Here is a 14,488-nt window from a genome sequence, read left to right as displayed (position 1 = left end):
CTAGCACTTCCTCTTGAAATTATAATATAGCGGAGTGATTTTACCAAACGAATGAAGGGTTGTTTTCAGTAGCGTAGCCAGCCTGTCGATTTGGCCCCCTATGCTAATATTTTAATGTTCACTGACTGTGAAAACAATAGATTTCTAAAGAAATGAATAAATATAATGACTCGAAATTTACATAGCGGGACAAAATTGTCAGGCTGGCTACGCCACTGGTTGTTTTCAAAAATCTGTGCAACTTTATAATTATCTCATGTATGCCCCTAATTGTTAATAAAAGTTTTGACTTAAGTTATTATAGGAAGTGGCTACAAACAAGCTCCGGGTTCTTTCATTTTCTCGTTACGCAACAAGGACAACCCAGCTCCATTTAAAGCTCCATTGAAGAACGAAAATGGCAACGCCTTGAATGCCACTTCCAGTTATGGACCAACAATAGGGGGTGGCCATGATATTTACATCGTCAACAACGCTCATTCTAATACCAACTCATACACTAACTTTGGGTATACTTATGAAGCTCCAGAAAACGTCAACAAAAACACCATCCTGGCAGGGACAAGAAAATTTTCTCCTTCTGAACTGGAAGTTTTTCATCTTGTATAAACCCGAACATAGTTTCGCCTGCAAAAGAATTTAAGTATACAACACCGTTTTATTATTGAAGACAATATGAAAACTCATCAGAAAACTTCTCTGCTCGGTGGAAGCCTCTTGAAATGGCCACTAGGGTGCTGATGAGGATTTAGGAGAGCAACCCGACTAGGACAACTAAGCTAAGATATACTTGAAATAAACTTGTTCGTTTAATTTACATCGTTTGTAAATCTACCACAAGGTAAAGATTTTATTTAGCATAAACCCGGATAGGATTCTACTGAAGAGCCGTATGGGAAATTGCATTTCAATCGCCATCGCTCTACGAGACGTGATAACTACTTACAGGCGGCCCGGTCAATGCGGATACCGCATACAATCTTATGTATACAATGATCCTAAGGCTACATTAATACCAACACTTGAAACACAAAAATTACGCTATATAGCTACTTGAAAAAAAAACTAGATACAAAACACAAACCAAATAAAAAGTATATATTTGTTGTAATTTTGTTAAACAGAGACTGGATTCAATTCACTCGACAAACGTTATCATCAAAAAAAATCACGGAGGCGAACTCAAGGCTATCTTTAAAAGGACGAACGGGGAATGGGGGAATCGGGGAATGGTGGAATGGGAGAATCGGGGAATCGGGGAATAGGGGGAATCAGGTAATGGATGAACTCGGGAACGGGAGAACTAGGGAATGGAGGTACTGGGGAGTGGTAAGAATAGGAACAGAGGAAAGGAGGAACTGCGGAGTGAAAGAACAGGGTAACAGGGGAAGGGGGAATGGAGAAGAGTGAGATGGAGGAACTGGGGAGTAGGGGAGGAGCAGAAATTGGGAGCGGGAAAAGAGGCACAAGGCAACCGGCGGAACATAGAAACATAGGGACAGGGGAACGGAGGAACAAGAGAATAGGGAAACCGGGGATGGGGCGTAGGGATAAAGAAGAATTCCTCTGTGACCCCGTTTTTCAATGTTCTCTTCCATGTTCTACTACCTACTCTCCCATTCTCCTGTCCTCCTGCTCCCCAGTTCCTCATAAGTAACGCACAAAAGTAACAAAACTGTAAATACTACAATTTCTATTATTCATATCTTCTGGTTTTGATCACAAACATACATGTGTATAATGTATTATATAAAACATATTAGAAAGCAAAGTGAAAATTATATACAAAGAACAGTTTCTTGAGCAATGTTATTCCCATATAACATATTATCTGTTGCAATTATTCAATTGAAAATTTGCATGATACTAAATAAACACAGAAGCTTATTGTCTCCACATGATTTTAAATGCCACTCAACAATACCATTATGCTATTTATATTATTCCCGGGTTCCCCGGTTCCCCCACTCTCCAATTCCCCGATTCCCTGTCTGCCCGATTCCCCGACTCCCTGTTTCTCCGATTCCCTGTTTCCTGGATTCCCCGATTCCCCGTTCCCCATTTTAAAGATAGCTACCATTTAAATGAAGAAAAAATGTCTCGTGATTTTCCGAACTTTCAATAGCCAGTCAGAAATTTGCCGATGATTTTCCGATGATGACGTTTGTCAAGTAAATTGCATCCGCCTCTGTTTAAAAAAAATTGGACAAAAAAACTTTTTATTCGCAAATTTTAAGCATGTATAAGTATGTCGTTTAAAGTTCAACTATGAATGTTTGAATCGGAGTTCTCTTTAAGTTCCTCATTCCATATTTAGTATATCCTTCACATGGCTAGGTACTATTAATTCATTTAGCTAAATTTTGAAAAATTATTCGTCAATCCTCTTCTGGACCATGATAATTATCATATTCCACACTGAAAATCTCTTCAGCTAGCTCCTTTCTTGTAGTATAACACTGTGATTAACAATTAAATTACGTTATTTGAACCACCAAGTTCATGGCACTGAATGAAGTCGTCTTAGTAGTGCACTAGTTAATACCACATAACCAAAAGGTAACAGTGTACTGTGACTATCTTTTTCTTTATTACTTTATTTCTTCAGCCTGAAGTCGTGTTTTACAAAGCCCCAATTTATGGAAGGAGTTGTTTTCTAAACATGACTGCACATCATAGTTCTGTTGGCGATTCATTTAGTATTTTCATTTTTGGCTGTAATCTAATTTTTTGAACAGGTTGAATTCCAATGTTTTTGTGATGAAGCAGAACCTTTAAAAACCGGCCAACTCACTTGGAAGCCGGTAAAACTCAGCCAGCGGGATAAAATTTGCATCATTTGTCCATGTAATTGCCATGTGCTGAGTTGCCCCGGTTAGGTGAGTTAAATTCTGCAGAAACGCATGCGCATTTTTGTACATGTGCGAGAAAAAAAATTCCCTCAGCAAATCTGGCTCGTTTATATCAAACAAATCTGTCTCGAATCAGAATGCTTAAAATTGTTTTTCATGGGGCGTCAAAATTTTAAAAGATATGTTAGATTGTTTATATCAGATGGACTATCAAAATGTAGATTTAAATGGAGACAAGGCGAAACAATAGCGAGCTGTTCGCAAGGTATTAGCTGCAAAGCATGCCGAAGATGATAAATTATGATAAAGTATGCTAAACGAAATAATGGACAGACAGGAGGACATAACCATGATATTTACATCGTTAAAACGCTCATTCTAATACCAACCCTTGCGACAGAAAAACTATCCTTTCAGGGACCTACATGAAGTGTTTCATCTTGTATAAACCGAAACATAACGTTATGTTTGAAATAATTTAAGTATACTACACCATTTTTTAGGTAACTGCTTGTGGTCAAACTCATCACTAGAAAGCATCTCGGCTTTCTAGAGGCTTCTTAAAAAGCCACTATGGCGCTAAGGATTTAGGAGAGCCGGATTTACAAGCAAATGTATTCAGAACTTGTTTTTTGTTAATTTTAAAAGCATAAGAGGAAAGACTCGTGCAAGCATGACCACAGTAGGGACAAACTTGCGACCTTCCTAGTCCAATGCTCTCCAAATGAGGCTGAGCTTCTAGGTCAACATTGGCGAATCTAGTGTAAGTATGAATAAATTACTATACAGCTCTAACTTGCGATAACATGAGCATTTTTTACGCAAAAATATTCTTTCAAGAAATGAATAACCATGCAATTGCGTTGTTGGTATTTTCAGGTATTTTTTGAGGTATTTTTTGAGGTATAAGGTAGGCCATGCATGCATGTAATTTCTTCCACCAGTGTACAACGTTCAAATATGTGATAGTTCGGAACTCAATGTTAATTTTTTATGTTCCTTTCTATATCTGTGTATCTATAAAGTTATAATGAACATGTTTGCATGCATGTATGACTCAGGTGAATTATTATTGCATGTAGTTGTGTTGTTTTCTGGATAACTGAAAAATTCCGTCTTACCGCTCATTTCAATTATGGAATGGTACTAGGGACTACATATTAGGTACACATTCAAGTAAAGTAACTGTGACTGTGCATGCACAAATTTTGTGGTCATCGTTGATCAACAAAGTTGTTCATACATACTTTAGTTGGAATTATGTTATACAGATCAACGTTTGGAAATATCACTTTTTTAATCGCTATGAAGCGCAAATTGCCATTTTCAAGTACATATTAATTCCTGTCCTGCCATAGATGCAATGCACTGCCCTCAACTTCTTATACTAAAGGCGTGTATTACAAGGTCTTAGTCAAGTTGTCTGTTTAGTTAAGACTGTTAGGTGATTATTGATAGTAAATTTGAATATATACCCATGGATTTAAAATTATGAATAATGTGGTTCTCAGTTAACGGTTATAATTCTGCGTGTTTACCGCGTCGTCTTTTCCTGCATGATCCATACCAATAAAACGCCAACAAAATCAAATTCGTTATTGTATGGTCTTTCGCCGTACTAGACGTTAATGTGGAAAAGCTTGAAAAATCTACGCGGTCTCGTGAAAAAAAGGCCATTAAACATTAATACATGATATTCCAATTGATCGTGTTTCCGTCCTTAAACATACAATATTACCAATCAAATGTGCATAAGAAATTAAAAAATTATTACACCGTCTAGCAATTTTATGACATTCATGTGTACCGTTCATAACTTTCGGCTTGTGTAGGTTTAAACAAACTGAATGAAGATCAGAACGATTAACCTACGTTTAGGCGTTTTAGAAAAGAAATAGATACAAACAGCAATTAACTAAAATAGGCTATTTAGGAAACGGTATAATTTATTTGCCGGCAGAGAAATTTTGATTATTAAAAAAATATTTTAATTGAAAAGAGTGTTTTGACCTTGCTATAGCAACTGTCGGATGTTTAATGTCGCCAATATTATATACGGACGATATTATTGAATTTTTGTGATACTTCAGATGTAAACTACAACCCAAGGGGCAATGACGTGAAATGCAATCCAGTCGATTGTGAAAGCTAAAAAAATTGAATTGAAGGACTTTAAATTGTTGATGTAATTGTACTCCGACATATTTTGCTAATGCGGTTGTAAGCAAAAATGTTGCGTTTCATTAAGACAGGAAACTTTCCCGGACGATTTCTTGTTTTGTTATTCCTGCCAGGTTTTGCAAAATTAGAAGATGAGTATTGCAGGCCAGAAGACGCTACGAATATGGCAATATCTTTTCGATTATTGCAGAAAGGTACAATATGATATAATATAATATATGAAATGATATTGTGATGTTGCTACTCTGAGTCGCCAATTGGGTAAGCTGAAAATTATCTTGACCACGGTGGGAATCGAACCCACGACCTTTGCATGAATTTCTACTCCATGCATGATATAATATATTATTAAAAATATGAGACGTGTATAAATATTGGCTATAACTAGTTGCATACGCTAAAACTCTAATTCATGCAGTAGAATGGACTTCATATAGAACTGAAATGGACTTCATACACAACTCATGATTTTTACGACGTATTCATCTTATTAGTTCGTCTGTTCCAGATCCTTATGTTAAAAAAATAAAATATATTTTTATGTCCTTTTGTAAAATGCAAATTTTGGAAATTAGTTATATAGGTTTATGCTTCGCACGCACTCGTTCAAACTCTGCCTTCACGATTTACCTGTCGATGATATTTCTTATTTCAAGGCAATGCAAACTAATCAACGGATATTTCTTTTCTAATTTTAGATGCCTGCTCTGTACCGAAAACTAGTCGCATATCTGAAGCCACATACAGTTTGTCGAGCAGCTGCGCTCAGAAATGTTTGCAGGAACCTTTTTGTGCTGGGTATAACTTTAAGAATATGCTCCAGAAAACGAACTCGAACTGTCATTTAGCGCACGCTCTGAACTACAACATGAGCAACTGCAACATAGACGACAAAGGCTTGGTGTTTTATCATTTGCTTGGACAAAGGAGGGTAAATAAATTCCTTCCCTCTTTTTATGAGCCTACGCGCAATGCATTAAATTAAAGAAGTGATTTATTATATTTATTAAATTTATCAAATTACTCACGAACAGCAAGCCTTCCCACGTTCTGATTTTCAAAGTGCCGCTTTTAAGTCGATTAATCGAATTTATATTACAGCAGGTGCTGCAAACAATATTCTGATGGATATACCTTTACACCAATGACTTGAACCTTCAAAGTACCCATAGCTTTATATATGTTTTTTATATATAGCACCCACAACTGTATAATATTTACATAGCTGTGAAGTTATAATATATTATATTGAAAGTTTATCTTTTCAATGTTGCATCTGATGAAAAATTTGTGAGTTAACCCATTAAAATACAAACCAATTTTTCATAGGTGCCTTGCAGTAAAATGAAGAATTGTAAAAATGGAGGAAAAACAGTCATTGATCTTAACGATGGACCTGGATCAGATCCTTACAAGTGTAGATGTGAAGAAAAATACGAAGGAAATCTTTGTGAATATGGTTAGTTAAGTGTTTTAGCGTGGTTTTGATTAGAACTAGTGCAATAACTACGAGCCTATTTATCAACGCCTAATGTAAAAGTGTAAATGCGTGATGGTAGTAGAATGACTTTATCTGCATTCTTGGCCTTATATCTCGAGAAAAAAATGCTGCCTTTCTTTTCATGTCTATTGATTTCTATTTTGTATTCTTTTATTCCGTGTTTTATTAAAATTAGGGACCTTAAGCATGTAGGCCCGGACGGAAACACGACGACGGCAGCTATCAATACAATGCTTAATTGAAAAGAAATGAATTATTAAATACCTGTGGGAGTTTTAGACGTGATCTACGTTCTGTTTACAACGGCAAAACGTCGTTTATTACGTCCTATGTAGAACGTCTGCATTTCAGGACCCAGTGAGCGTTACCTTGAATTAGCTCTATAGAGTTGTCCCTAAACGTAAGCACAACGTTTTCAACGTCTTATATCTCATTAAATTGGTACAGTAAATAAATCTATAGAACAACGCTTTACCATAACATTTATTTAAAGGAGTATTCCAACCACGTCGTCGTCGTGTTGCCGTCCTACATGCTTAATAAGGTCCCTACTAGGGCGACGGAACCAGGGAGAGCTCCGTCTCATGCAGACGAATATGTGTTAACCCTCCCACCCCCGCTCACCTTTGGCATACAAAACACAGGAAGATTTTTATACCAACAAGTAACAAATTACGGATAAAACAATAAATAAAAACTTCACTTTGGGATAGTTCTAAGAGCGTAAAAAATGTAATAATTAAGTTTATGCACAGGGCGCCGAAACAGGAAAAAGGAAGGGAGGCAGCAGATGCAGCTTCCCGGCCTTTTTACGAGCAAGATCGAGGGGCAAATATGCCCATTTATTTTGAGAGAGTCATTTATTTATTTATTTATTTATTTAGCTTCGCCTGTAATTACACAATCAACAACACATACACACAACCATTTCTGTCCTGCCTTGACCGCTTTCTTTGGACGGTTTAATTACAATGATATTAATAAACGTGAATTTGTGAGTTGATAAATACGAAAAATTGCTCAGAACTTGGCGTAAACCTTGTCAAACTTGTCGAATGCGGCAGTATGACTAGCCTCCACGTTTTAAGGTTGGATAGAAAGGTGACAGCAACAACAACAACAACAACAACAAGGTGACAGCAACAAAAGGCGGGGACACCACAACAGCTTAAAATGCATTTTAAATAATTTTATTGAGACACGCTATCAATTTTGAAACCATCACGCTTCACAAGCACAAGCCTTGGACACCGAAGTCTTCACGGAAAGACGAATCTATGCCTTCCTTTGGTCTCGTATCGTTTCGGAATACCTATTTATGGACTACATTTGTATTTCTGGTTATAATTTTATAATCAATTTAGCAAGCCCCCTCGTCTGACTTCAGGAATAGACTGTGTTCGCCACTCCTGATAAATTTTGCAAAAATCAAATCACGTCAACAGTATTATGATTTAGTTACAGGCCTCTTCTCTGAATCCACGATACTGTCTGGAATACTTCACTTATATCAAAATTTGCTACAAACGTGGATCGGAAGAAGCTATAATACATCGCTTTGTTGGCGCGCAAGTAGAGATGGATGGGCAGCAGCTACTTTCCACACAAGATGTAATCACAAGAAACCAACTGTAACTTTTGTTAAAGTTGGTGAATATATCTTTGGTTTCTACGTTACAGAGTCTTGGGAAGGTAAGTGTGATATAAGCCCTGGATAATATCTGCAAAGGCACTACTCGGACATTGCTATGACAACGGAACGTTACTGGATCGTACGTTTTGGACAGTTTTGAGATTTAGTTTGTTTATGGTTTTCGCCTCGTTTTTTCTACGATTTTTTCTATTGTACTATAGATATTACGAGGCATAGATGTAAGTTAACCTTTTTTCTTCAGATCTGAACTTATATGTAGTATAAGTTGCTGGCTCATACTAATTCTGTATAACTTTTCGGTTAATGTAGTTTCACCGCGCATTGTTGCGCAATAAATAATTAAACTTACGTTGTTTTAGGGGTGGTTGGATTCCCGGCCACAATACGAATTCCGATTAGGCTGTTTCCGCAGACAGTCACGTCGGGAACGCGACAGTAAGACTGCTAATGACCAGCCTCGTCCCCAGGCTCCATTACGTGCGCGTCGTTACGTGCGCGTCGTGCGCGTGGGGAATGTCGCGTGCAGGGATTTTAACACGAAATGGAGCCTGGCAGAAAATGCAAACCATTCTACAGAAATCGAAGAGAAGTGTATTTTGTTACATCTGTGCCTTTTCATTACCACAATATGACGTAAAATCACTCACAAATGGATGAAATCGTTGAAAGTGTCCAAAGAACAACTCTCAGAGGTATTGTAAACAAATTTTTAGTGGATAAGAAAAAACTTAAGAAATACTTGCTCATTTCTTTGTTTGACCGCCATCTTGAATGCATTTTCTGCCAGGCGCTCCGCCCGCGCTCGTTGACCCACTGACCCACGCGTGTTCCCCCGCGAGAGCTTCTCCACTGACCCACGCGTGTTCCCCCGCCGCGCCGGGGACGAGGCTGGCTAATGACACTGTGGGCAGCGCAGCTTTGTCTTGCGCGCGTGTGACCCACGGGCAAATCAAAGTCTGGGCTTCCTATCAGAACATCGGTATTTAAAATTTTATCACTTTCAAAAAAGGCTAGCAATATCACTATTATTAAATAACGTTCAAATGCTCAGACAGCAATAATACTATTCAGGACATTCATGATAGTGATTTATTAACCTGTGATGGTATTATTTATACTTTCAACAATGACATTAAAGAAATATTCAAACACATTACTATTATTATCTTAATTTCTTGCAACTGCATTTACATAATTATTTACATCCAGAGGTTAGTTATTCACAATTAAACTATATATTTACACTTAATTTGTACAGGCACAAGTACTACATTTCTAATAAAATACATAAAAAAATTTCTAAACACTCTAATGAAGCTTAACAATAAAAGTTTTCTGCAAGGGCAGTTGCAAAGTCTACACCAATACAGCTTGCATGGAAAAATTGACAACATCTGTCACAACCCAGCCAGTCATCTCCACCATCCCCCCTTTGTTGTGCGGTGTTCGATCGCTATAAAATCCAAGTTCTACATACCTTGTGTTTATTTATCTTTGTTTTAGGCTTTGTATCGACACTGGCAGTATTGGTCCCAGTCGTAAAAATAGCCATTTAACAACAATTAAACGATTAAAAGAAAGCTTTTAAGGCTGTGTTAAGACGCACCGTTCTGTAGCCGAACACTTGCAAAATTTATGAGCAAAAATAAATCATGCATATCATTGCGCATGTGCAGAAACGCAAAAGTCAAAGATTTCGCAGGTCAGAGATTTCGCGTCACACCGGTTATAATAATTAGTGCATTTATATGGCGTAGATTTCCAATCTAAACGGTTCGTGCATGTAAGCATATTTTGCGCAAGCTCGTATATAATACATTGCATGAGCACTAAAATCCTATCATTCTTAACTTTTCAAACAACAAATAGCACATATTTCGATATTAAGTACAAAGTTCGAATGAGTGTTCAAAAATGGTAATAGTTCCTTAAAATATGAGATTCGACCTTTAAACATTAGTTGCATTATATTGACGAGCACATGTGGTCGGCAATGAGAAGGCATGTGGGCAAATGGTATAATGAAGATACGTCGAGAATTGAGAATTGCTTTTCAATTATACGGGCAAGGAAAATATGTCAAGCTAGGAAAATATATGATATTCGATAAGTTATATTATATTAAGAGACTACCACCTTCTGTGCATTCAATCCATCTCGATTCCTTTCAAACTTTACACTTATTTTGAAAATCATGTTTTTTGTTTGTATTTTTATCATTAGCTATGCGGGTTTGTCTAAATCATTGTAAATGCCGGTACTAGTAGAAACCGTACTGGTAGATCTTATGATTAAATACTATTTTAAGTTGCTGGACTTTTTTACGCAATTTTAGCCATGTCATAAATAATCATATTTGATTAGTTGATTGTTCGTATAGCATGGGTACACCTGCACAGTGTAATACCAGTAATAATGTCCAATATCTAACGTGTAGTTCATCTTGAGAGTAAGAAATTATAATGTACGTCAGCAGTTTTACCACACGAATGAAAGGTTGTTTTTAAAAATCTCGGCAACTATATAAATTATCTCATGTATGTCCGTAATTGTTAAAGGACATTGGCAGCCAAAATTTTTATTCCTTATATCTATTAAACTTACCTATGGAATACTTAATTTTATAATTTGACGTGCCTATCGCATTAAGTTTTTGAGAGAATTTGTAAAAATGTTGAACAGTCGTCCGCCATTTTGAAAACAACACCATATGATAATTTATGCTCGCATACATTTGTGACGTCATTTGATGGGTTCGCGAGATATCTAATTATATCAATATATGGATTTCTATTGTATCTAGACGTTGTTACTTGAATATCTTGTTAAAATGGATGATACGGAGCGAATAGAATTGAATAATTGTGTAATAGCAATGCGTCACTCTTATGCGCAAAAAATATTGGCGATGTAAACGCTAAAATGCTTATAAATATGATGCCTGCCATGTACTGTATGTGGTCCTCACATCTGGACAATTATGACAACAGGCATTATATACCTTTCAAATATTTCAAACGACAGACGTGTTCTATTGCAGAAATACTGTGAACATGTGGTAAATGTGTAATATAATGTATAGAATTTGAATAGTGCAAAGTATTTCTCTAAAACAATATCAAAAACAGCTAGCGACAATGTACCGGGTCGGAATCGCAGAAGGGCGAAACTGTCGGCTAGGTAGAAATTGAACATCTTGCTTTTACTTGTGTGGCCGTAAGTGATGTCGGCAAGGGTAGTAATAATAGGAAATTATTTTAGCGGATGGAAAGGTATATTACCGCGACACCTTTGACTTATGTGTCAATTCGTCCGGTTACGGCTTTGCCTTTGTAAAATGAAGTTGGTGTTTTTTCGGCGACGCACTAAGAAGCAAATAAGGATCAATAACTGTTGCCGCGTCGGTGCTGACAGATTCTACAATACATCATTGTGAGCGAAATAGATGTATAACAGGGCGATAAGCGAATTTGATGCTTCATTACTGCAAACTAAAGCAGATCGAAAACATGTCGTACTGTCCTGTTTACGGTTGTAATAGCGATGCGAAAAAGAATGCTGGTGGGGTACATTTCTTTGCTTTTCCAAACGGAAAATCGGTTGCGCAAAAGAATAGAAGAAAGGCGTGGATTGAATTCTGCAAGCGAAAAGCTTTTAAACCGTTATCAAATAGCAGAATTTGCTCACTCCATTTTGCTGAGGAAGCGTATGAACCTGGACATTCGCCACAGTTTCTGGAACGTATAGGGTGTCAAGAAACGTTTCGAGTACGGTTAAAAACAGATGCCTTGCCAACTCTGAACAAACCACTGACAGATACAAGCAAAACTAAAACAAGGCCTCTTGCGCAAAAAAGACAACGAGAAAAGGTAATACAATACTCAATCGCCTAATTGCAATTGTCACATTCTAAATAATAAAAGCTAAGAATATTTACGCACAATTACAGGGAATATCTGATCTTCTACATGGCGAATCGTCGAAGGAAGAAAAGGAAAGTTCAGGAGACGCAGAACAGCAACCTGATGTAACTGAATATGAGGAAACCGAAAAACCAAGCGATGAAGCAAGTGATTTACCCAGCACGTCACAGACATTTGGCACGGAGGTGCTTCCCGCGACCGCTCAACTCTTCACCAAAGAAAAGTGGACACAAACGTCGCAAAAACAAGGGAAAAGAACAGTCAAGACCCAGACAATTATAAAGGCGACCTCCACTTTCTTTCAACCAACAGCCCTAGTTCCAGTCGCAACGCAGATGGAAACGGACACAAGTGTACCAATATCAAGCACTGAGGAAACACCCTACAATATCACGAAAAACGTAATACCAGAGGCAGAGCAAGAAGCAACAACAGAATTTGAGGTGGAACGCAGCTCTAGCGATGATTCGCCAATATGAACAAGTCGAAAAAGATATCGACTTGTCCAGCGAGGCATCATCTACAGACACCGAAGTCGAAGAGAGCAGCGATGACGACATTTGGGTAATGTCGTTCTTACAGAGGGAAACCGCCACAAGCCCAGATGAAATTTGTTGTCTACGAGGAAGCAATACTCGAACTGTGTGGCAAATGTATTCAGTGTGGTTCGAGATGTACTGTCACGGTTAAAAACAAAATTGGCTCATCATGTAAAATTTGCGTGTCGTGTACATTGGAAAGTGAGCATTACTTCGAGTGGACAACTGGTCCTTCATTGTTCAAAATGCCGGCATTTCATCTACTGTTGGCGTCTAGCATAATCGCGACAGGCATGGAGTCATCAAAGGTTCTTCGACTCTTTAAAGCGTTGAAGATTCCTAATGTGAAGCGAAGGGAAATGTCGTATATTCTAAAGAATTATGCGATCCCAGCTGTCTACGAGGTTTGGCAAGCTGAGCAATCCGCGAGGCTGCGAGAAATAGAAGAGCCCACTGTAATTGCGTCTGATATGCGCGTCGACAGTCCTGGACACACTGGCCTATTTGGATCGGGAAGTACGTTGGATATGAAAACAAATCTGATCTTGGACACACAGATAATTAAGGTAATATAAAAATAAAAAGCAAAAATAACAAACATAGACAAAAAATTGCACCAATTTAAGGTGCGCGTATTTGAAACTAATAATGATAAGGTAATAATTCAGGCAATAGGAAAGTAACTTGCACATTAAAATAATCGTGTCTGGACGCATTATGCGGATATGCGTCTCTAGTGTAAAAACGGCCATATTCTCTGTATACATAACATATATTGTGTGATGTTTTATATTTTTTAACAGTCTACAGAGGTTAAAAATTCAAATGCCATGGAGCTTGAATCCTTGAAGAGGCAATTGAAATGCTTGGAGGACAACCAGGTTGAGGTGACTAAGTTGGTGACAGATCGTCATACTCAAGTTTCTGCATTCATGGCGAATGAGAAACCAGAAATAGAACATTCCTATGACGTCTGGCATGTAGCAAAAGGTATAGCAATATTTTAATGGCTGGATATTGTTTGAATGCAGGGACTCTATATGCACATTAACATTTTTAAGGTGAGAAAAAGAAGTTGACGAAGGTTGCCAAGAAGAAAAAATTCAAATCAATTAAACCATGGATCGGGGTAAGTTAAACAAATTTATTTCAAAAAGCATGGAAAACTGACAGAGTTGATTAACTTGAAATTTGATTTTTTTCACAGTCAATCATCAATCATATCTATTGGGTTGGTGCCACTGGTCAATCAGAAGATGAAAGGGAAGAAAAATGGCTCAGCATTCTGAATCACATTGTGAACATTCACCAACATGCAAACCATAAGATCTTTAAAGAATGCCTTCACGACACACTTGAACGAGAATGGCTAAAGCAAGGTACAGTAAAATTTTATAAATTTTTCTCTTTGAAAACAATTGTTGTTATCATCAAGCATGCTGAGAAATTTGAATTGTCATTTTGAACTTTTGATATGATTGTATGCATTTCACTTTATCATGTCCAATTATATTGAGTTACATTTATTTATAAACCAATGTCCTGAAACCATAAAACAAACTAAAGTCCTTCAAACTCAACCTGAAAGTGCAGTATTTATTACTCAAAATCAAGGACATACAGATTAAAATATATGCACAACATTTCATGCAAGATGCATTTGATATATATTGCATCTGGTAATCTTGACAATTCATTAATGAACTTGACTCTTACAGGTTCAGCTGCATTCAAGAAGTTAGAGGAAATGCTAACGAAACCTCGACTCATCACAGCAATTCGAAAGTTGTCCCAGTACCACCAGACTTCTGGGTTGGAGGCAAAACATGCTTTGGACA

Source organism: Dendronephthya gigantea, unplaced genomic scaffold (genome assembly GCF_004324835.1).
Source record: "Dendronephthya gigantea isolate DGI-Jeju-01 unplaced genomic scaffold, DenGig_1.0 000194F, whole genome shotgun sequence".
Classification (NCBI taxonomy): Eukaryota; Metazoa; Cnidaria; class Anthozoa; order Malacalcyonacea; family Nephtheidae; genus Dendronephthya; species Dendronephthya gigantea.
This window is presented reverse-complemented; position numbering follows the sequence as displayed.